This window comes from Sycon ciliatum, chromosome 1 (genome assembly GCF_964019385.1).
Source record: "Sycon ciliatum chromosome 1, ocSycCili1.1, whole genome shotgun sequence".
Taxonomy (NCBI): domain Eukaryota; kingdom Metazoa; phylum Porifera; class Calcarea; order Leucosolenida; family Sycettidae; genus Sycon; species Sycon ciliatum.
The window spans coordinates 96573056-96594831 of NC_088643.1; the positions used below are offsets into that span (position 1 = coordinate 96573056).

Consider the following 21776-nt stretch of genomic DNA (forward strand, 5'->3'; position numbering starts at 1 on the left):
CATTGTTCAATGTTTACATGTAACACTCCATTGTTTTGACTTACACCTGTTTCGATTTGCAACATCCTTGCTGTTTTAAAGTAAAGCTGAGCAGATTACGTTTAACATACTGCTTTCGGCACACAATCTCTCTTTGCGTAAAAAATGCTACAGCTTGATTGGTGGATTCACTATTGCCAAGATCCGGCAACGGAATTACTTGCAATGCCTGGATACATCGTGTTCAATTCAATCATTTGTGCTCTTCCTTTTTTTGTCTGAAGCGCTGCCAACACCTCGCTTTCCAAACTGTTTTCTGGGATTGCACTTGTGAACAATGACTGCATACACCATCTCCTGCTTACATCATGTGTGTGCTAAAATCAGGTGTCTGCCAAATTTCTCTTTTACCGGTAAGTGTTTAAACTCTACCAGGTACATGTAGTCGTCAAAGTTCTGTACATGTGCCATTATTTGACGACTCCCTAATCTCAACAACAAGACTCCCTGGCAACAGCATTGTAGTGTATTGTGTTGTATTGATTTATTTGAATTCGCAGCATGAATCAATGGTTTGCTGGTCTTGACTCCACGCATGCATAGTATGGACAATTACAAACAAGTACAAAAGAGCATGCATGTATCAAAAACAACATGCAAAACGGATAAATTTCAAAATGGACAACCTGCAGTCTTGCACCATCGTGTAGCTAAAGTGAGCATTGAGGGTTGAGGCGTATACCTACTGCCCACGTCGCAGATGCAATGTACTTTTAAACAACATTATGTGATACAAGCATCAATGGATTAAAATGCAGTGCAACATACACTGGAGAAGAAATCAGGAAAATGCATGTGTAAAATATAGTTTTTCAAACCCAAACTGGAATACACTTTACATCAAAACTTTATAAAATAAAATAAATGATTATCCTATGAACGCATGAACGTATCAATGTACCAATCAATGTATCAATAGGTACAGTGAACTGCATATCAATTTGAAGAGACGTGAACTACCATTGATGAAGTACATGCGATATTTTAGCAACTTATCTTATCACTTTATACCATAATATGACAAACACAATGAGACCAACTGAAACAACAAAAGATTTACGGAGTACTCTTACATTTGTGACTATTATGAGATACTGGGAAAAAAGGGATATAAAGAAAAAGAGAACAAAAGTGCAGGAATTGCGATTGTAACTAAGACCTAGTTTCTTGCCTGGTATGTTATGTATATCAGTGTGATGGCTGCAAAGATCTCCGTCATTAACAATGCTGTTACGAGAGTGGAATAAATGATCGCCTTGTTCACCCGGGACATACATGTAGTTATTGTAGAATCAGTACCATTCTCACTGCGGGCCGATGGCGTGGAGTTGATGGATGTACTTGTATCTGTGATGCAACTACTACGATCTATGGTGACTGCGGATGAAGAGGTTACGGAAGCTGGAGAAGAATGTGTACAAGTTGGCAAGATTCAAACAAGTTTAAACAACGAGTGTTATACAATGGCCATAATTGTTTAAACTGTCACCAAACACATCAATATCCTAGGACATGCATCGGTTTGATGTAGTAAGCACTATTGGCACATCCATCGCACAACAACTGAATTCAATATAAACATCATAGAAGTAAGAATGGCTGATGGCAACTCCTTCATGCAAGAGAGCATAGTTACTTTTCATGATGCATTGTCATTACAGAAGTAGAACAACACCTCCAAGTTTCAAGCTGAGTCACCATCAGGTGGCTTGCATGATGATTGATTACTGTGAAGCTTGGAGTCGGAGAGAACGACTTCGACTTCTGTGCTGGAGAAGTCTACTTCTGTGTACTAATCACTATTATTCCCGTAGCTATGCAAAATACGTTACTTTAGCAGCGGCGGATCCAGAGTTCACCTGAGGGGAGGGCGCGGGTAATATTCATGACAGGGGAACCTACATGTATGCAGTACCTGTATTTAGTACACATTACGACATAGCGGCTATTTTACGTCATAGGCTTAGCGACGTCTGGCGCTAGCCAGGGTCCACGTAGCTTTAATTTGGTAATTAGAATAAGTTCTATCTCTCACTCTACGGCACTGGTGTGACTTAAGTAGTCACCTGCCTGCCGCCACCAGGCGCAGGGCTTGCCTACCGTCACTGTAACCTGACTGTCAACTCTCCTTCTCTCCCTCATTCTCACCTCCTTGTAAAACTGACACCATCTGCACCATGTCTCAAGTACATGAAATGTCACACTAATGTCGCGCTTTTCTACCTTTGCGCGCTTTGCTTTGCTATCTGGCTGGGTATAATATTGGACCCAGATGATGTGCAGGTTATCAGTTGTGTTGAGTTCGAAAAGGACGATTACTCTCCAAGACATTTTGGAAAACGGGAACTGGTAGATGGGACGACATTTCTTAGAGACAAAGAGACAGAGACCAAGACGAACGAAACGACTACATTATGGAAGAGAGAGAGAGAGATCAAGTGAGGGCAGCAAGATAAAGGGCCTGGGTAGCTATGGCAAATATGGGCGCGCAAGTAGCCACCCAGGCCAACGGAACAAAAGGTGACAAAAGGTGAGTACGAGGGCGCATGCAGGTCAGCTTTGAAAAGGTTGTACAACGTACGGGAGGAGGTACGTAACAGTTGTCTGAAGATTGCCTTAGCTTTGCTATGTGCAGGATGAACCCAGCGTTAAAGCAATCAACTAGCCGGTTGTCTCTGTTCTCTTCTGCCTTTGTGGCAATGCTCCATCGTTGTGGTGTTGAGTACTCTAGGCAATCTGGGAACTCTCGTTATTGTGTACTCCATGTGTCATAAATGTACTCTGCGCGTTGTATCTGTACTCCGAGGGGCATGTCTCTGTTATAATAAGTACACTTAGCAAAAAAACGCTAACGCTATTTTCGATGCTATCTACCCCAGACCAGGGAAATGATGATAAAGTTCTGCGTTGAAACCTTATTTGGTCGAAAATAGCGTGAGGCTTGACGATATCTGCTTTATCAGCATTTTTACTGGATGCGTGAGTTTTGACAGGACCCTGGGATAATTTTTGTACTGCCGCGGAAGTTCAAATATTGAGCCACGCGTGTGTGGAGGAAAGGCCTCTTCCTCTTTCACTTTGCTTTCACTTTGCTTGTTGTCGCGTCAAGCTAGACTAGCTGTCTGTCATCATGAGTGACCTCGTTTTTTCGCCAGGTTCCCCAGCGGAACAGCCTGCTGTTGCTCAGCACCACTCGCCAGCCAGCTCATCTTCTTCTGCCTCCAGCACCGGAGAGGTAACAACGCCAACGCGGGAGGTCTCCAGAACTCGCTTCTCGGAAAAAAATTGAAAAATTTCGAATCGTGCCAGGCTGGCAAGGACTGTTGCCATATCCACCATGGCAACGGTTCACGTTGAAGTAGCGTCAGATTGCTAAGGCATAAATTCTATTTGACGCAAAATTCAACGTTCACTTTATCCGTTATCGTCTCAATGCTAAGGGTACCTTACCATATTATTATACCTCGCGTCCTCCGTCAATACACCATGTTTGTTGTGTGCAAATTTCATCCTCTCTGTTTTTTTTCACGTCTATATTGGGCATGTAGACCTCTCTCACATCCACTGCTAATGGCATGTGTGAAGATTCAGACAGAAAGACACATCATCCAAACATGAACACACTCAATACTTGCCATTGTTACCTGGCATGTCTGGCATCAAAGGTACCGTGGTAGTCGGTACCTTTATATTGAGCATGTCGAAAATGGATTCACCTGTACAAAGGGCAGTCCAGCACATTACAATCCGTCATGTGATTAGGTGAGTATTACCTATACACAGTTCTGGTACTGTATTTCTCCGTAAATAAGTTCTCCCCAATGACTTAGTACCCCTTATAAAAAAATACACTTTCCACTGCCGAGGTTATCACCCCGAAAGACAGTTCCCCCCGAAAGATAGTAAGTTCGTACCCGTCCTACATGTACAGAAACCGTACAGTACATACATCATATGCACGGTCAGTAGAGTTGCGAAAGATAGTACCACCAGGGAATATAGGCCAATATGGAGGGGGGGGGGGGCGATAGCCAGCCATGGGCTGTAAGCAAAACAATGCAAACAAATTACAAATTGCAGGAGGCAATAACTTACACGGGCCGAGGAAAAGAGAAACAAAATCTGAATGAAGAATTAGCAGTTATTAGAACTCAAGCCTCATGTTGACCTTGAAATCATTTAGCGTACAAGACGATTTTACTGATAGAGGCAGGGCCAGCCAGAGAGAATAGGCAGTGAAAAACGGAGATCTGGTATAAGCTGATGTTCCGGCTTTAGGCAAAGTGCAGGAATTGCGTGTAGGACGAGTGGGAAGAAACCAGTTATATTTACGCAAGTGTGGCGGGGCTTTGTCAAGACGAATGGAATGAACGAACAATGCACAGTTTTCGATCCGTTTGACTTGAGATGGAGAAGGTGTGAACATAATTATCATGCAGCTCGACAGAAGGAAAGTATGATGGTTTGCGGAAAAGGACTTTCAGCATCCTCTTACTGTGGACTTCCAGGGTACTCATTAACGATTTACTTAGTAGGGATGACCAGGCGGTTGAGCAATAGAGAAAAAAGGGGAGAATATAGCAATGATAAAAAGGCGAATTCAAGCGGTAGGTGGGAGCAGTGAGAGACGAAGTAGCCAACAGCTTTACTGACTTTGCTACAGATATAGTCGACATGTCTAATATACGATAAGTCTGAGTCAATGACCAAACCAAGATGCTTGTGTTGCTTTACCACTGTGAGGTCTGTGATGGATCCGGGAAGAGTGAATGCAGGGGTTGGCTCTGGTGCGTGTTTTTGGCCGTGATGCCAAGACCTCAGGTCGGCAGAGCCATCAATGCCCCAGCATCACTGCTGCGTCTTGGTGCAGCCCCTACACCGTTGTTGTCACGTTTGTCATAGTACTATAGTCTCAGTTTTATGAAGAATTTGGTAGCTATCATATTGGAGAAGAATCATGATTTGCAGTATTCAGTAGTCATGGGCCAGTTAAGGTAGCAACCTGGTCGTAAATTTCATAATTATGGCATTCAATTGACCGTAACTTTGGTGTCTCTCAATGGATTTGAGTGAATGTTTCACCACACACTCCTGCCACTATGCTGGCCCTCTGGACATGATTTAAAAATTCTTGCGCCTCACTGACAGGCTTTCCAGGCCGGAAAAACTCAAAATTGCGGCATAGTACCACGGTGTGCGAGCCACCTAGGAGCCAAAAAAAGCATTTACATTTTTTTCACATGCTCTTGCCCATTCTGTCCGTACGCGGGATCCCAACCTAACAAAAGTCCAGAAGCAGCCATGGGTGGTGGGATAGGGCCCCTCAATTTGGCCCTGGAGTGTAAAGTAACGATTTTCATCAGTACTTTCGTATCTCATAACTAACTAACATTACTTGCATCGTCCAAGTCATGAAATACTGACTCAAAGGCATGCATTACGCATGCATACCAGTGAACTAGCGGTACAACAATGATTTTTTTTAAAAATGCCAATACTAAAAAAACCCAAAAACGATCAAGTACAAGATGTCTACAGTGGGCTTGAAGAGCCCAAAGAATGGAGCTTGTGCGCTTGCAGACATACTGCACATGGGATGACCACGACAGTTTAGAGTCAATAATAACGCCAGTCGCTTATGCTCTTCAAAAATACGAATAGCAACACTTGAAGAAGGAAAACAAAGTGGCAGGGAAGGGGGAGAAGGGGAAATATACATAGCTGCCGTTTTATCAACGTTTGGCTGCAATTTCCAATCATGCATCCAGGTTATAACCTTGCCAATGCTATCTTGCATGGCTTCGTGCAGTTGTATAGGGCAAGCATTGGAGCAAAGCAGAGCTGTGTCGTCAGCGAAAAGGCTGACACCAGGGGCAATATCGGGGAGGTCATTAATATACAGGAGAAATAGCAGTGGCCCGAGGATTGAACCCTGGGGGACTCCAGAAGTAACGGGTAAAGGCTCCGATAACACAGTTGAGAGGCGTACAAGCTGATGTCGGTTAGAGAGATACGATGAGACCCAGCCGATAGCCTTGCCATCAATGCAATATACTGTTCGCAGCTTAGCTAAGAGACCCCTGTGCCAAACAGTGTCGAAGGCCTTTGCGAGATCGAAGAAAACTAAACCAACATGGTTATGGGCGTTCCGGGCGGTGTGGATGTCTTGCACGAGGCGGGTAACCTGGTACCTGGTGGAGTCACCCCGACAAAAGCCCGACTGCGCTGGCGAAAGTGAAATGCGAACATGATCATAAATGATGTCATATACAACACGTTCGCACACTTTTGATAAAGTAGAGAGCAATGAGATAGGGCGATAGTTGCTGGGGGTGGTGCGTGGTCCTCTATTTTTGTAGGTGGCCACGACTACCGCAGTTTTCCACATGGCTGGGAATTTCCCTTCGCGAAATGACAGATTCAAGATAATTGACACAGGATAGGCAACAGACGGAGCAAGAGCTCTCCAAACTTCGTTGGTAATTCCGTCTTGACCAGGGGACTTGCCAGTTTTCAGATTACGGAGATATTTCCTCACTTGGGCTGTACCAGTCGACAATGATAGGAGGGACGCAGGTATTGAGGGTGAAGGGGTGAGTGGTGGTATAGGCCACGTAGGGTCGTCAGGAAGTCCAAACGACGTAAACTGCGTGTTCAATATGTCTGCTATGTCTGCGGGATCTGTTGCTACCGGGCCGTCTGAAGCTGTCATTGATCGGATCGGCTCCCCACCACAGTTCTTACGGAGATGGCGGAGAAATTGATGGAGACTAGGGCGATCATGGGAAGACAGGGTGGCATGAACCGACTGTACATCCTGACGATGGAGGGTACGTGACAAACAGTTCACTTTGTTTCGCTTGCGCTTAAAGGCAATGAAGTTTTCACTGGTTGGATACTTCCTATAAATGCTATACAAATCTCGCTTCAGTTTCACAGCCCACTTGAGGTCCGGAGTGATCCAGGGTCGGGATGCATCCCGCATAGTAGGACGAGGCCTAATGTAGTCTCCTGTCCGCGAAAAAACTTTGTAAGGCAACAGATGACGATGGAATGCTGACTGTAGTAAAGCATCAAACAGGACAATGGCATCATCAACATCAGAATGCCGATGAAGTAATGACCAGTCCAACCTGGATAAGTCTTCATTCACAACCTGCCAGACACGGGTAGGCACTTGTTTATACCTGTACTGAGCCTGGGGATGGAGGGATGATTTAGCAGTCGCTTGTGGTGTCGAGCACGATGCATAGTTGAGCGTACAAACAACCTGCAGATGATCAGATGTGCCAAGAGGAGCTGCGTGGTCGACTGAGAGGACATGTCGGGGTTTGTTGGTTACCAACAAGTCAAGACACGAGTTGGCACCTGCTGATGAAGTGTATGTTGGGAAACTCACTAGTTGTTGGAGCCCAAGCATTGAAGAAACTGTCTGTAGGTTGGTACCGGCTGTAGAGGTGGAGTCAGAAGAGCACCAATCATTATGTTTGGCATTAAAATCCCCCGTCAGGAAGAAGTCACACTCGTCATAGCAAGAGGACTGTATAGCATCGACCAGCATATCCGAGAAGAAGGACAATTGTTCCGCCGATTGGGAAGGGGGTCGATACATACAACATACAAGAATAGGGTTAGGGGTGCATTGAGACTTAACTTCCACCCAGGCAGATTCACAGCCCTGACGCTGTAGGTCGGGTCTGTGCAGAATATGTTGAAAAGCATCAGTCCGGACAAGCACAGCGACACCACCATATCCTCTAGTGAAAGAGTGTGCATTTCTGTTCTCGTGTGCTGGTCTGTCTCTTCTGAAACAGGAATAGCCCAGTACATGCACGGAAATAGATGGGCACAGCCAGGTCTCTGTGAGGCAACCGATACTTGGCTTAGTGCTCTCCAGAACAATCGAAAGTTCAGCTAATTTATTGACGAGAGACCGACAATTCATGGTTATCAGCTTTAGGTCGGATTCTGATCTGGGGTAGAATGGGGTAGCATGCAAGTTGAGGGAAGACATAGACAACATGATTATGATGGGGAACTATCACCACCACGTTCAGTCACGTTGGTACCGTCGACAAAGCGCCACTTACGGACGGTGTGGCTAATTGTTGCTGGCCAAAATCCTGTACTGAGTATTTTGCATTCATCCGTCGCTAGGACAGTCAGTCGTGCATATGCTGTGCCAAAGGTCCGGGATTCGCTAATACTGCAATTGAGCACCTCAACCTCACGGTCCTTGCACCAGTCAGTGCTTGCGTTAGCGCTACACTCCATGTGGACATTGCCCACGTAGAACACAGATTTCGCGACTTTTTCTACGCCTGTGAGGATGTTGGGGTTAGCTGGGGCCACAGGCTTCATGTACCGGGACGTGACCCGACGCCGTACAACTTCGGCCCAGCCATCCGAACTGCTTCCCGTATATTCACCTGTACTAGTTGTAGCCAATGTTGATCTGGTTGGTGCAGCCGGTGGTGTTTCAGTGCGTGATGAGGTCTGGTGTACATGTGTCGATGTTTGGGAAGTGCGGGTACGGTTGGTAGAGTGTGCGTTGGGGGGAGTCCGAGTGACGGTTTCCCTCACCCCAGCCCCTCTAGTACTAGTACCTGAACTACTCGTTCGTTCGAAATTTTCGAACGAATTACTCGAACTAATCGTTTCACCCCTACAATCATAAGCAACAAACATCGCATTCCGCATTGTACGCTTTGCGCAACCTGTGTCCAGTCTTTCTAAATTCTGTTAAATCTTCCACACTGTTAAGTGTTAGGAAACTAGAGGCCATATTCCCCGTACTGCTCATTTTCTCTCCGAAACTCAACACTCGCAAGCCAGATATAAAAGAAAGAAAAAATCATCAGTCACACCACCGTGACTCGAACCAGGGACCTTGCTATTCACGAGCAATGCGCTAACCAACTGAGCTACAGTATGACTCTTATCCACAGTGATGGTAAATCTATCCTTCTTCGATTAATCAATATCTGGCTTGCAACATACTGGCAACTCACACCAATCAAGAGGGCCCTCGGCCATTCGCTTGATATCATGGGGAGCGCATCAAGCTATGTCCACAGCGAGCAAATACAAAGTTGGTTAGCGCATTGCTCGCGAAGAGCAAGGTCCCTGGTTCGAGTGCCGGTGGTGTGACTGATGATTTTTCTTTCTTTCATATCTGGCTTGCAAGTGTTGAGTTTCGGAGAGAAAAAGAGCAGTACGGGGCATGTGGCCGCTAATTTTGTAACAAAGTGAAATTCTCCGTCAAGGTCAAATTTGAAATCTTCCGGACTGTTCCGCCAGTGTTAACATCATGGCCACCTCGCGGTGACTACTCCCCAGTTTGCCTATTTTTCACGTCAGTCAGGACACACCAGGATCAAGCAATCAAGGTATACCAGTCAGGCACAAGTTTTCATATCCTTCGAAATTTTGAAAAATGGTTCAGTGAAATGAAATGAGTTGTGAATTTGCAGTGCGCAGGGAATGAGCATGTGTGCTCACCAATTCTCTTCGAAATTTGTCAGTCAAACAGAATGAGAATGTGTTAGGATGGGACCATATCACTTACATCTGTGTGCGGATGTCCTGATATAACCAGGTCTACACATACACCGGTCTTCATTACGTGCTGCTACCAAGTTGTTGCTGTCGTTGCAGTAGACTGTGATAATAAACACAGAAGCACATTAAACTGCAACAATGAACAGAGAGGCACATTAAACTGCAACAATGAACAGAGAAGCATATTACACTGCAGGAAAAACTGCTGTCTGGGTTGACAACATTACACACGAAATTCCGGTGGACCAAAAAAGTGATAAAATATCTCTACTCACGAGTTTCATGCTGAAAAGCAATCATCAGGAGACTGGGGCTATAGTCTGGGTTGTGTGGTCTTATTCACTATAGGTGTTGTCCCATGGCAGGTATGCAATGCTAGTGTGTCAGCGCGAAGGCAGTATAAGCGATCAGTATAGTGTTATGCGGGTGGCATGGGAGTATTATGAAGGCAGTGTAAGTGATCAGTGCAGTACTATGCGGGTGGCGTGGGGATATTATGACACCGGCCATGGCGCTACCGGGCCGCGGGGCAAAGGAGAATACAGGCAAGATGCTACTCATGCCATTTTGGCTTGGTGAGAGTTGGCACCAACTCGGGGTGCTACTGACTCGGGGAGGGCGCTAAGTTATAGAATTGCAGAGGTAGAACTTTGACTCGTGTCGGAACTTTGACACCAGCTCTGTGCGCTTGTTGAGGGACGTTTCCTTGTCTGCATTGCTGATGTATAGCTTCTCTGTTAGGCACAGGTCGCACCGCTTGGTGGTGTTGGTGTAGGGACGCGCCCTGCATCGGATCGACCAGTCGACTATTGTCATTACATGTCTCCCCTCGTCAGTACGACATCAACTACTAGACAAACCTCATAAGTAGACAACAGTCAAAAATCCCCTGACGCCTGAAAAATCCCCTGACTCCTGAAGTGTGTACATTCACGACAGGATAGTAGATAATACTGGTTATAAGACAAGAATTTGAAACTAGCGGGGTTATTTACTAACGACGGTAGACCTGTATATGTACTAAGATGAGCCATACCAAGGCAAGCATGTTGGCTTTAGCCTACTCTAGATTACCTGATCTCTTGTCAAAATAATACAAGCATACATGTACTTCGAAGTACAATTTCATGCCTTTGTACTATAAAAGGCCATGTCCATGATAAGGCCCATCACTGCCCCAGCCAGATAAGCCCACGCTTCTATCGACGAATTCTACAGTCAGTGATGTTGTTGCAAAGCAGACCACGATATCTGTTTGAGGACACACACACAGAATCAATAGTATTGTCTTTGGGGTTGGTGAAATAGTCTTTTGGCATCCCTGAAACGAACATCGTTCATTTGAGGGCAAGTGGTTTCAGCTAAAATCTCAAGTCGACTGACAATGTTCATACATATTAATTAACATGCTATTTTCGTCGTCCAGCATAGCAAGCTGCGCTCATTTCAGAGGGTGGGGAGGGGATCCGAGTACAAAATGAACCATGTTCGTTTCAAGGACGACTAAAAACTATTACTCTGATCAATGTGATAGAAAACAACTGCTGAGATTGCTCAGTCCACTGTGTGTGGAAATCCTGAGCAGAATTTGTCACACACATACATAGAGTACGTCACTTGATGCTAGCAGAGCGGGGCACTTACGAGACACGCAGATTGTTGGTCGTGCCATGGTGCAGGAGTCTTGACCTACTGTGTTGGTTGATGGTTGGTAGGTAGTGCAATGAGACCCATTAGTGACGTTGGTATATACCGGTATGTAGCTGATGTTGTTGTCATGCAAGACTTGCGATGTGTTCAGCAGTTGTGAGGCACAGCTGAGTTGCTGCCCGTCTGTAGACAATGGCCGACCACCATATTGTTGATAGCACGTCTGGTTTGCATGATCTGCTGAGAATGAGATGCTATGGTATGTATACATGTGTGAGTCACACACTATAGAAGCTGCTTGTGTATCTACAGCCAAAAACAAGAGTAGAACGGATATACAATCATGTCGTCTCAGACAGTGCCATACTTTACGCAGAGTTATGGTTTCTGCCAAGAGCTGTGTATAACACTTGTTCATACCTGAGACACTTTATAAAACTCGCTTTACCTACTTAAGTACAGAACTGGGGAAGCCAAGCAAAAACGAACTGTCGCAAACCGAAAGTCATTATCCTCCAGCCGAGTCTAACACGTGCCGTGACCTTTTTTTGGTGGACTGTTCTTTCATAACTCATAACTTACTGGTCCTTTCTCTTTACTTACAATATTGGCTTAACATTCGAGTCTTGGCTAAATTTTCATAGTGTCTTTCAATTTCAGAGTGACTTTCACTATGTTTGGCCATTCTACGATATCTACCTTCACTGATGAGAGTTTTGTAATCAAAACAGCTGAATGAAGGAATTCAGTACCAACAGATGTGTCGCTTTGCTGGTGGTGTGCTGTGGCAACGTCGTGTCGAGGTCGGCTGGCGAGTGCAGTTATGCTGTGGTGGTTGATGAAAATTACTTCCCCTTTACACAATTAACCCTTTCTATGTGAGCCATATTCCCCAGCAAGTTATCTGCGATTTTAGAGCAATTGTACACTTGAACTAGTTTTGCATACACTGCCGCAACCAGCTCAATCCCGATTTCACTTCACCTTGGTGGATTTTCATGATCCATGGCTCGTTTGAAAGATCAGGATCAAATGAAGCTATCCGTAACGTTTTCAGCACAATAAGCATGTCAGGGTTACTTCCATGTCCTCTCCAAGCTGCCCTACGATGCGTCAGATTCCCACAACTTCATCTCACCCTTTCATTCACCTCTTTTCTCAAACTCAATGGATTTTCACCATTCAAAGTGCATTGGAAAGTAGAGATGCAAGCTCTCATTTCCCCACCCATCGCACATATACTGGGACCATGGGAGATCAAAAGGCACCTGAAGAGCCTCCCGGTTACTTGTTGATCGCCAGGGAACACATTTTCTTGGTTCGTCTTGTTGCGGCTCGTTCAAACTTTGCCCTATTGCAAAAAAACTTGGCATTCGGCCCCTTAGTATGCCTTACTAATCTGTAGAAAGGTCATGTCCACCCGCCGCTGGAACATGCCACCTCAGCCTGGTCCTACATGTATATCCTTACCAAAGCTGAACTGGAGTGTTGAGATACTTTTATCTTGAAAGGTAGCAGGGATGTTTTTGATGAGTAAGAAAGTAACGTTAAATAGGTATGAAACAAAGTCACAATCAAATGCCCTCTGCGACCTTGAGTCCTTACATTTTTGTAGACAAATCCCCTCTTTAGTTACATTACATTGAACCTTTTCCATGTGTCTGTCTGTCTTTGAGTCCCAGAAGACCGAACAAACTGAATGTTAACCCTTTCAGGGTCACAGTGCATTTACTACGTCTGGGCACTGAGATTCAGTGCATCAGTACAATTGTGGAGATAGCAACAAACAAATTGTCACAACATTTTTGTTTCTCAACGGATTTTCACAACTTATGGCTTACTGGAAAGCTCCTTTCCTGCTCGTCATCTTCCACGTCCTTTCAGAGCATACAGCACCTCGAGGACGCCCCTAGCCTCTCCAACAGTGTAACTACCGTGCGCCAGTTTGGCATCAAGACCACGCTCAACTATTTCCTTCGGTTTGGGGCTCATACTAAACGTAGAACTACGATTACACTTCGGAGCTTCGGCTTCAAATGTGACAGTGTGTTTGGCCTCAAATCGCTCTAGTTTTCCACAAATTTCCAGCGGTTTAAAGATAAAAATGAAAATGCACGCCTTTATTGCACCTAGCACCTCTTGCTTTCTTAGGCCTTTTCTTTCGCTTCTTTGCTGATAGGTTACCTTTTTCCTTTGTCTAGTATCCTCGAGACTTCAGTCTTCTACTGTCGCTATGGCAGTGTCTATTGTCTAATGATGACTCCAAAGCTGAAGCTTGCAGTCCAGGCCTAGGACTAGTAAGAGTTCCTACCGGATCGTCGAGCTGTCCGTGTAGGTAAGTGCTGAAGTAACTAGTTTGTGCCGATATGGAAATTTCGGCCTTTTCGGCGGCCAATGCTGATGTGACGCTGCGATGGTTCCGTGGGTTCGCAAGCGCCGACGAGTGCCTTGTTTCATGCCCCGAGTCACGGTTTCCCTGTTTTGGTCAGGGCGGCCTTCACGAGTTCAGCAGGCTCTGTCGAGTGCCTTGCCAACCTCTGCACCTAGCGCGTAACAACATCAACAGACGGCTTCCGACGAGTGCCTTTCCAACCTCTGTACCTACAAATAACTGGCATCCAACCCCATCGATGGACGACGCGGACATGGCGGATATGCGGCGGCTTCTGTCCGGCTTCTGTCACGCCAGTGGGCAGGCCCTGTCGCGTGCCTTGCCACACTCAAACCATCCGTCCACTGTCGATGGACGAAGGTCTCACCCGTGGGCAGGCCCTGTCGCGTGCCTTGCCACACTCAAACCATCCGTGCACTGTCGATGGGCGAAGGTCTCACCCATGGGCAGGCCCTGTCGAGTGCCTTGCCAGACTCTAGCCACTTTAACCATCCATCCACTACGGATGGACGATGGTCGACCAGTGGGCAGGCCCTGTCGCGTGCCTTGCTACACTCTAACCATCCGTCCACTGTCGATGGACGATGGTCTCTACAGTGGGCAGGCCCTGTCGCGTGCCTTGCCGCACTCTAACCACTCTATCCATCCATCAACTATCCATGGACGATGGGCTTGTGGGATTGCAAGCACCAGCGAGTGCTTTGTTTCTTGCTCCAAGTTGTGCCTTCCTTGTGTGGTCAGGCCAATTTCACGAAAAGCAGGCCCGGCCGAGTGCCTTGCCAATGTCTGTGCCTAACTCGCATCCACCCATGTTGGTGGACTGTGCGGTCATTTTAGATATGGTGGCTTCCGTCACGCTAGTGGGCAGGCCCTGTCGAGGGCCTTGCCACACTCTAACCATTAGTCCATTGGTGATGAACGATGGTCTCCTGGGTTGGTAAGCACAGGCGAGTGCTTTGTTTCATGCCCAGAGCCACGCCCATAACGTAATGCCGTTCCGCCATACTCATAGTGTTGTTTCGCAAATACAGTTCTACCTGTGTTCGCTTGCCCTTGTACCAAGCAGAATCCCGTATTGACCGGGAAATGTTTCTGCACCAAAGGGCTGTGGATCAAATGTGCATCCCTGTGTCAAGCGGAAGAACATTCTGGGTGTGTATATATTCCACGTTATGTACGATGAAATGCTACCCACAGTAGTACAACACAGATATTATGGATACTTGGACCGGCCGTTGTACGGAAAGGGCCACGCTGATATGCACATATTATATGGGCAATGCATTGATCCCAGTTATGGATGCGGCAGTAACCGTGCAAGGCATTGACTGACCAGACCAAGAAGGGGGGTGGTCCCTCGCGGTCCCCGAGGTGGGCACTAACTTGAGTAGTGGAAGGCAGTATACCACAAGTCATAACGTACATGAAGGCAAGTGTACATGACATGGCACTCTTGGCACTACGCTCAGCAGATAGCCGTGGAGCGCCCGCGTCCGTACTTGCTCCAGCTACCGAAGGTCAGACTGAGGTATGGCAACAGTGAAGTGTTATGTGCTTCACCACTTCGAGGTTGCTATCACAAAAGGTGCTTGAGCAATAGGAGTGACAGTACATTGTTGGCACTGCACAAATGGCAACCATTTTATGCTTATTTTTCATTGCTCACAGAGGTGCATCAGCCACCTCTGACACCGTGATCATGCTTCGAGAACCGTGTATCTACATACAGTTAATTAACCGGACGCCCATGGCGCAGCGGAAACTGTTCTGATATGGATCCATTTATATTATAGCTAGCAACCATAGCTAGCCACCAGATCAGTCTCGTACTGTTTAGTACTGATATGGCAGATACTCCGGCACTGCATGCACGTGTGGCTTGTGCCAGACCCACCGTGTACCAGGCTTTCATTACCAACAAGGGTTTGGCAGACGAGCTGAAGCAGCACCCATGCCCTGCCGTGCCAATCCCGTGATGGTGCAGCCAATGGTGCACACTACCAGCCTGCTCAGCTGTCGGTGACCTTTCACTGTTTGCCTTACTTGGTATGCTTACCAGGACATTTGCGTAAATGTACAAGTATAAACTAGATACAGAACAGATATACGAAGTATACACAACGCGTACAAGGAGGTCTTAGAGTTTGTTGCAACTCTGAGTTCCTTACTCAATCAAATATAGTGCTTCACATCGTGTTGAGCCCTCTACCCTGGCGAAAAGACACCTCTTTGTACACAAATGTACAGTTATAATATAACTGTACATATATTATATTATTGTACAACATGCGTAAATCATAGTCGCAATACAATTTCGTAACACTGCTTTCCTAGCGCAGAAGGAAATCAGTGAATACGTGATGTCTTCGTGTTTGCACCGTGGAGGAAGAACTTGATGACCTACATGTACATTATTCACCCTTGTCTTGCCGTAGACGTCCTGTGCACTCCCAAGGTCCATAACAATGTTGTGCAGTAGCTGAGGCAGACATACACATACCTGAGATCTACGGATATAAACTATGTCCAGTTCAAATGACCATCCAAGCAGCCATTGGCTTCGCATCCTGCGTCATCTCTACCATCGCTGAGCACCCGAATATGACGATTATGTCACCACAGGTCCCTTCAAGCTGGAGACTCAGTACGGCCACTTATGATGTTGCCAGCCTCATGGAGCCAATGTGCTATTTAACCATGAAGGACAGAAAGGTGATAGCCACTGTCATCTCGGCGTGACTATCACTCCTTCACTAAATTTTTCTGACCATATAAAATCTATCACCCATAAGTTTCGCAGTCGTGTTTTTCTGTTGCGCCATATGGCCCATTTACTTTCTGCTTCAACCGTGAATTTGCTCTACAAGTGTTACGTACGACCACTGTTAGAATACGCAGTCCCTGTCTGGTCATTCGCCGTATCCCATTCAGATTCGCTTACGTTAGACCGACTGCAAGCTGCTGCTCGTTCATATCTGCTTTGTAAGACCCGGCACCCTCCTGAGTGGGAAACCCCGAAGCAGATTCTTAATCGTACTTGTGACTGGTCATCCCTGAAGTGGCGTCGTCAGATTCTGTCCTTGCTGTATTTTCATCATGTCTTTTACCAGTTTCCGTCTTTGCTAATTCGTTTCAAATTCAATGTATCCCTTAGTTGTCGTCACCCGTCCTCTATAGTATTAGGGAGGTTTAGTCCCACGTAATCCGTGGGTACTTTACGTGGGTGTACCACGTGATACTCAGTGACCCACGTACAGACGTTTTCTGATTCACGACATACCGTGTATGGAGGCTCACCCACGTTCCGCCAGAACGTGGGTGAAAATCAGAATGGAGCGCATTGTGCGAGCTGTGAGGGTGCTCAGCTGAAGAAGTTTCCGAAGCACGAAATCAAAATATTGGATGAGCTTCTTAGGCCGGGGTAGCTTCGTCTTTGACCAGGTTTTGGCCTTTAGCTTCTTGCTTTTGTTTGTTCCGTGTGACTAAACACAACATTGCAACGTGGGTGCCCTTCATCCACTTTACGTGGATCACCCACGTACGCGTTTCCGTTACGTGGGAACTAAACCTCCCTATTACCTCGTTCTGGCGCCCATTTCCTTAAATCCCCTCTCTTCAGTTTATCTGTGGAATGGAACAAACTTCCAGAACACATCCGCTGCGTTCAGTCCTCTGTCAATTTTCGCATTGCTCTAAAGGCTCATTACTCTCAGCATAGATATTCTCTGACTGGAATTCCGAACTTTTCCGTTTGAGAATTTTTTTTTCCTTGAAATTTATCCTTGCTGGGTTTTTTTCATCTAAATGTCCCGCTATTATCTGCAGAGGTGATTTCTTCCCTCATCGATTTCTTTCCTGCTTTTATACCTCGATATTTAGGTACTTGTTTCCCTTCTTCCCATGCTTCATCTTCCACTCTCCTCTCCCCATTTCCCCATTTTTCTTGGGATATTTATGTGGGAGACTTCCGTGATAAGCATCCATTTGCTTTCGGAGAATCCTTTTAAATAAATACAATACAATACAATACAATACATGTGTCACTCGACCGGCATCCATCCGGTCATCCGGAAGTGGCTGGCGGTACACATGTCTATCGTTCGGCATGTGTTCTACAATTCCACACATGCACCAAGTGTCTGCATCGATCGTCTGCATTCTCCAGACATGGGCTGTGAAGGTGGTAATGTGCATTGACCACCGCCTCATTATTGTGTGCAGTCTGGTTGCGGCACACCATAGTGCAAGCAACGATCCGCCTCCTTGAGCATCTCGGGCTCCAAGTGAACCTACACAAGTCCGGCTTGTAGCTGGTGCAGTTCCTGGAATGTATGAGGCTCACCATCTCTTCCATCACCAAGCCACTTGAGGCGCCTGCACGCGAAGCGCCCGGACGTGGGGAAGGCGTTACCGCTAGCACAGCTTCACAGTCGATCATTACAGATTATAGTGGTTCAAGGATAGAGCTCCACAGCCTGGGCTGTGCAACCTCGATATATGGACTGACGATTCAATTGGCACGTCTCCATTACTGGGTCCGTCACTTTTCAGTCGGGGATGGCCAGCCAATCACTTCACAGGTCGAGAGCCCGTCAGTTCAGGACCCATGCACAGCAGCCAACCATAGCCACATGACTCTGCAGGAGTTAAACTCCATTCATCTACTGCTTGTGGTCTGCAAGCCCAAGTGCATCGCATAACGGGAGTACATTTGCATGTCGAGATCGATAATGTGATGGCTGTTGCTTACGTATCCAAGGAAGGAAACATTGGCTAACTATGTGTCTGTTGGCGCTACCAAGAGTACATAACTATTACTATTGGCGCGACCGCGCTGGCTCAACCTAGTCGCCGTCAATGTTCGGGACATCGCCCACGACCCGGACGACCGTCACTGTCTGCAGACAGCGGCAACTGCTTGTTGGACAGGCAGGTCCTTACACAGTTACATCATTGGTACAGCCCACTTGACCTATTTGTGGCCAGCCATAACCGCTAACTGGATCCGTATGTGAGTTAGCGCTCAGATCCTGAGGCCGAGGGCCAGGCTTCCTTGGTCCTTCCGGCAGACCAGAGCAGTGGGAGAATGCACTTCTGCACCCTCCAATCTGCCTCATCAATTGATGCCTGATGATTAGCGCCATTCACCATGTATAGCGAGTGCTCCTGGTGGCTCCGGTCTGGAGTTCATCGCAGTCGGACCAACTACTTAGCCCCCCCAGTGCGATGTAGGGAGGCAGTATAGACCAATTACCAATGCATCTTTCTCCTCTCTAGTCGCCACTCCAGCTCAGTGTCCCGGGCCTCTTGGAGTATTGGTCAGTCTGATGTAGCGACCACCCATTTGATGCCCGATGTCTATTACAGCTGGCCTGCCAGCACATGGAGTGACGGTTGTCAATGTTCTGGAGGTTCTGCAGGCTTGGGGACCCAATCACAATTGCCTCGGCCACGTCTGACGCTGCACATTACCGTGTAGATGGCGTTGACTTAGGCTCCCCGTTCATCTCCGAGCTTTGCAGGCATTCCACTGCCATCAACTCCCGAAGGTACCTGCTGTGTTCGCCCTTGCCTCCGTCAGCACGACGAATGTCTAGGGTTCCAGATCTAAGACCTTCCTGGTTGCCTGGTTTGCAAGGGACAAACTTCTTTGTCCACATTCCTGGCTCGAGGAATACTGTGACATTCTTCGTCTTCACTCCTCGTGTAACCCCGATTCCACGTCGGACCCTGCGGGTCCTAGCGAAATCTACGATTCAAACTGCATCGAGCTCGTGAGATTCAAGCGATTCAAATGATGTACTCATACATCATGCTGCCTTTCACAAATCATTGGGAAATCCCTTTGAATGACTTGAAAGTCACAAAAATATCGCCAGACAGAAAGTAAGAAAATGTTCAGATCAAAATCGCGCGTTCAATTTATCGCCGCTCGATCATTTGTTGCGCTAACGCCACACCGAAAAAACCTCTGGAAAGCCCTTTCTAAGACCGTTCCAATGAGCTATAGATCCTTGCGAAGAGACAATCCGTTCCAGAGTTATCGCTGTTTGTACAGTGATCTATCCGTGCGTACGGTACGTGGACTGTACAAAAAGTATAGCGCGAGTATACTCGTCATAGCCCAGACGCGATGGGGTCTGCATGACGAGTATACTCGTCATAAACCCGGAAAGGGTGAACTACCGTCATGTATGTGTTTTCCTCTCTGGTTTTCCACAAAGCCAGCATCGGCTATGGAACTGCTTACCGCCAGTTTTCACTTCTATAACCTATCTCCCTGAATTCAAAAATCCCGTCTTCCAGTACCTCCGCCCATACACTCACTACACTGATGGCATGCCAACCCCTGACTTTCGCGATCGCTGGACCTGCTTCTTTTCCTTGTTAACCTTGTACTCTTCTCTAAACACATGACATTTCTTTTAGTAGGAGATCCCATCGACATACCTAGAACAGTATTCTCCACATAATTATATTGAGTTCAGTAGATAAAGGGTTATCACTTAACCCTTTAAGAGCCACAGGAAAATTTCAAAATTCTGCATTTTTTCGTGTTCCTTGGATCATAGCTTCAGTTCTACTCACTCAATCCTCACAATCTAGGGCTTCCTGGAAAGGTCTCCGCGAGAGGAAGAGAATGAGGTCGATCATGATCGTCAGCACACCGTCTATCCAGCGCTAGATCGCAGCGACAGTACGAAAAATGCCCCAAATGTGTCCAATTGCGTCCCGCTCCAGATATTTCATTTTGCTTGATCGTGGAGTTCCAATTTTTTCGCTGTGTACTCTTGACAATATCAACAGTGAAACCCGTGCAAATTCGAGTAAACCAGCGTGACGAAAAGTCTCAAAATTCTCAATACTAAAGTCGCACTGCGCGCTTTTGAAATTGCCGCGATCGCGGCTCAACTTACGAGTGATTTATCTCAGGAACCGTAGCTCGCAGCGCTTCGCGGATTGTTTTGCCCGACAGGTGAGAGTTTTCTGTTCCCCCTGGATATTTCGATCACTGGATTTGAGCGAGATTGGACTGAGTTACGATCTTTTGAAGTTTTGCATTTGAATGCGTCGTTTACGACGCATTCAAGTATGGGGCGGCTCTTAAAGGGTTAAAAATCATTATTATAATTATTACTAAATAACCGACGAGGAGACAACAGTCGTAAAATAGCAATGTAAAATATCAATTGTGCACTCATAACCATGTATAAACAATTAAAATGAAACAATTCCAGAACGTTTTCGTGTGACCATCATCAGTGGAACATCGTGACATAGTAAGAATCCCTAAAACAACCAGTTATATAGCTAGAGTAATATGAAAAGAAGCGTGAGAATGCAGCACAGCTAGCGGTTATGCATAACGCGTGTAGTGTGAACCTTTGCTGTGTATCTGAGAATGGTAGCAGTAGATAAATGTGGCAGCTGTGAGTGCGTGTGAACAAAAACTGGTGAGTGCGTATTATTTATTTAAAAAGTGTGAGTGCTACAACATTTTCTTTTTGCTTGCATAGAACAGGGTCACGTGTGCGAATATATACAGCTTCCAACACCTGCAACTGCTTAAAGAAACGCGCGCGACAAATAACACTAAACCAGGAATCGTCAAACAACTTACGACAATCCGGACTGGACACCAAATGCTTGTAGATGGCAGACTTGCTCTTGTCGATGTCGAACTCCTCCTCGTCCGTATCACTCTCATCCTCCACTTCCTGTTCCTGCTCACCCTTGCTTTCCTACTGACCATCCTGCTCATCCCCATCATCATCCTCCATCTCCATCTCCTCATGCCATCGCTTCTTTCTCCTTGACGTGTTCACTGCCGCGCCCGTACTTTCACCTGCCACTACTGGTTCCGCCTTCTCCATTTTTCTCAGTCGTGTCTCCGCTAGTCTCTGGCTTCTCCTCAGATTCGTTTTTCCTCCATTTTCATTTCGTTCTCCTGGTGATCTTTCCGTTACCGCCGTCGGGTTTGTTAACGAACGATCGTCCGGTGGTCTCCCATGCCGTGTTGTTGTCGTCAAGAGTGACACCAGATTCATGTGTTGCGCTACTGTTGAGTCCGGTGTTGTATCCGTTTCTGGTTGTGTTGTAATACTGACAGGCGTAGTAGTAGGCAACGGGTGTT

At 46.5% G+C, this 21776-nt stretch overlaps 1 long non-coding RNA gene across 1 annotated transcript; it reads right to left on the reverse strand.

Annotated features, from left to right (window-relative positions):
• Positions 1–516: 516 nt before the first annotated feature.
• On the reverse strand, positions 517–11579 carry LOC135807188 (uncharacterized). Its single transcript, XR_010551505.1, has 4 exons — positions 11245–11579; positions 9608–9700; positions 3684–3755; positions 517–1440 (listed from the first exon to the last, which is right to left on the reverse strand). It is a non-coding gene; the product is annotated as an uncharacterized LOC135807188 (long non-coding RNA).
• Positions 11580–21776: the final 10197 nt, after the last annotated feature.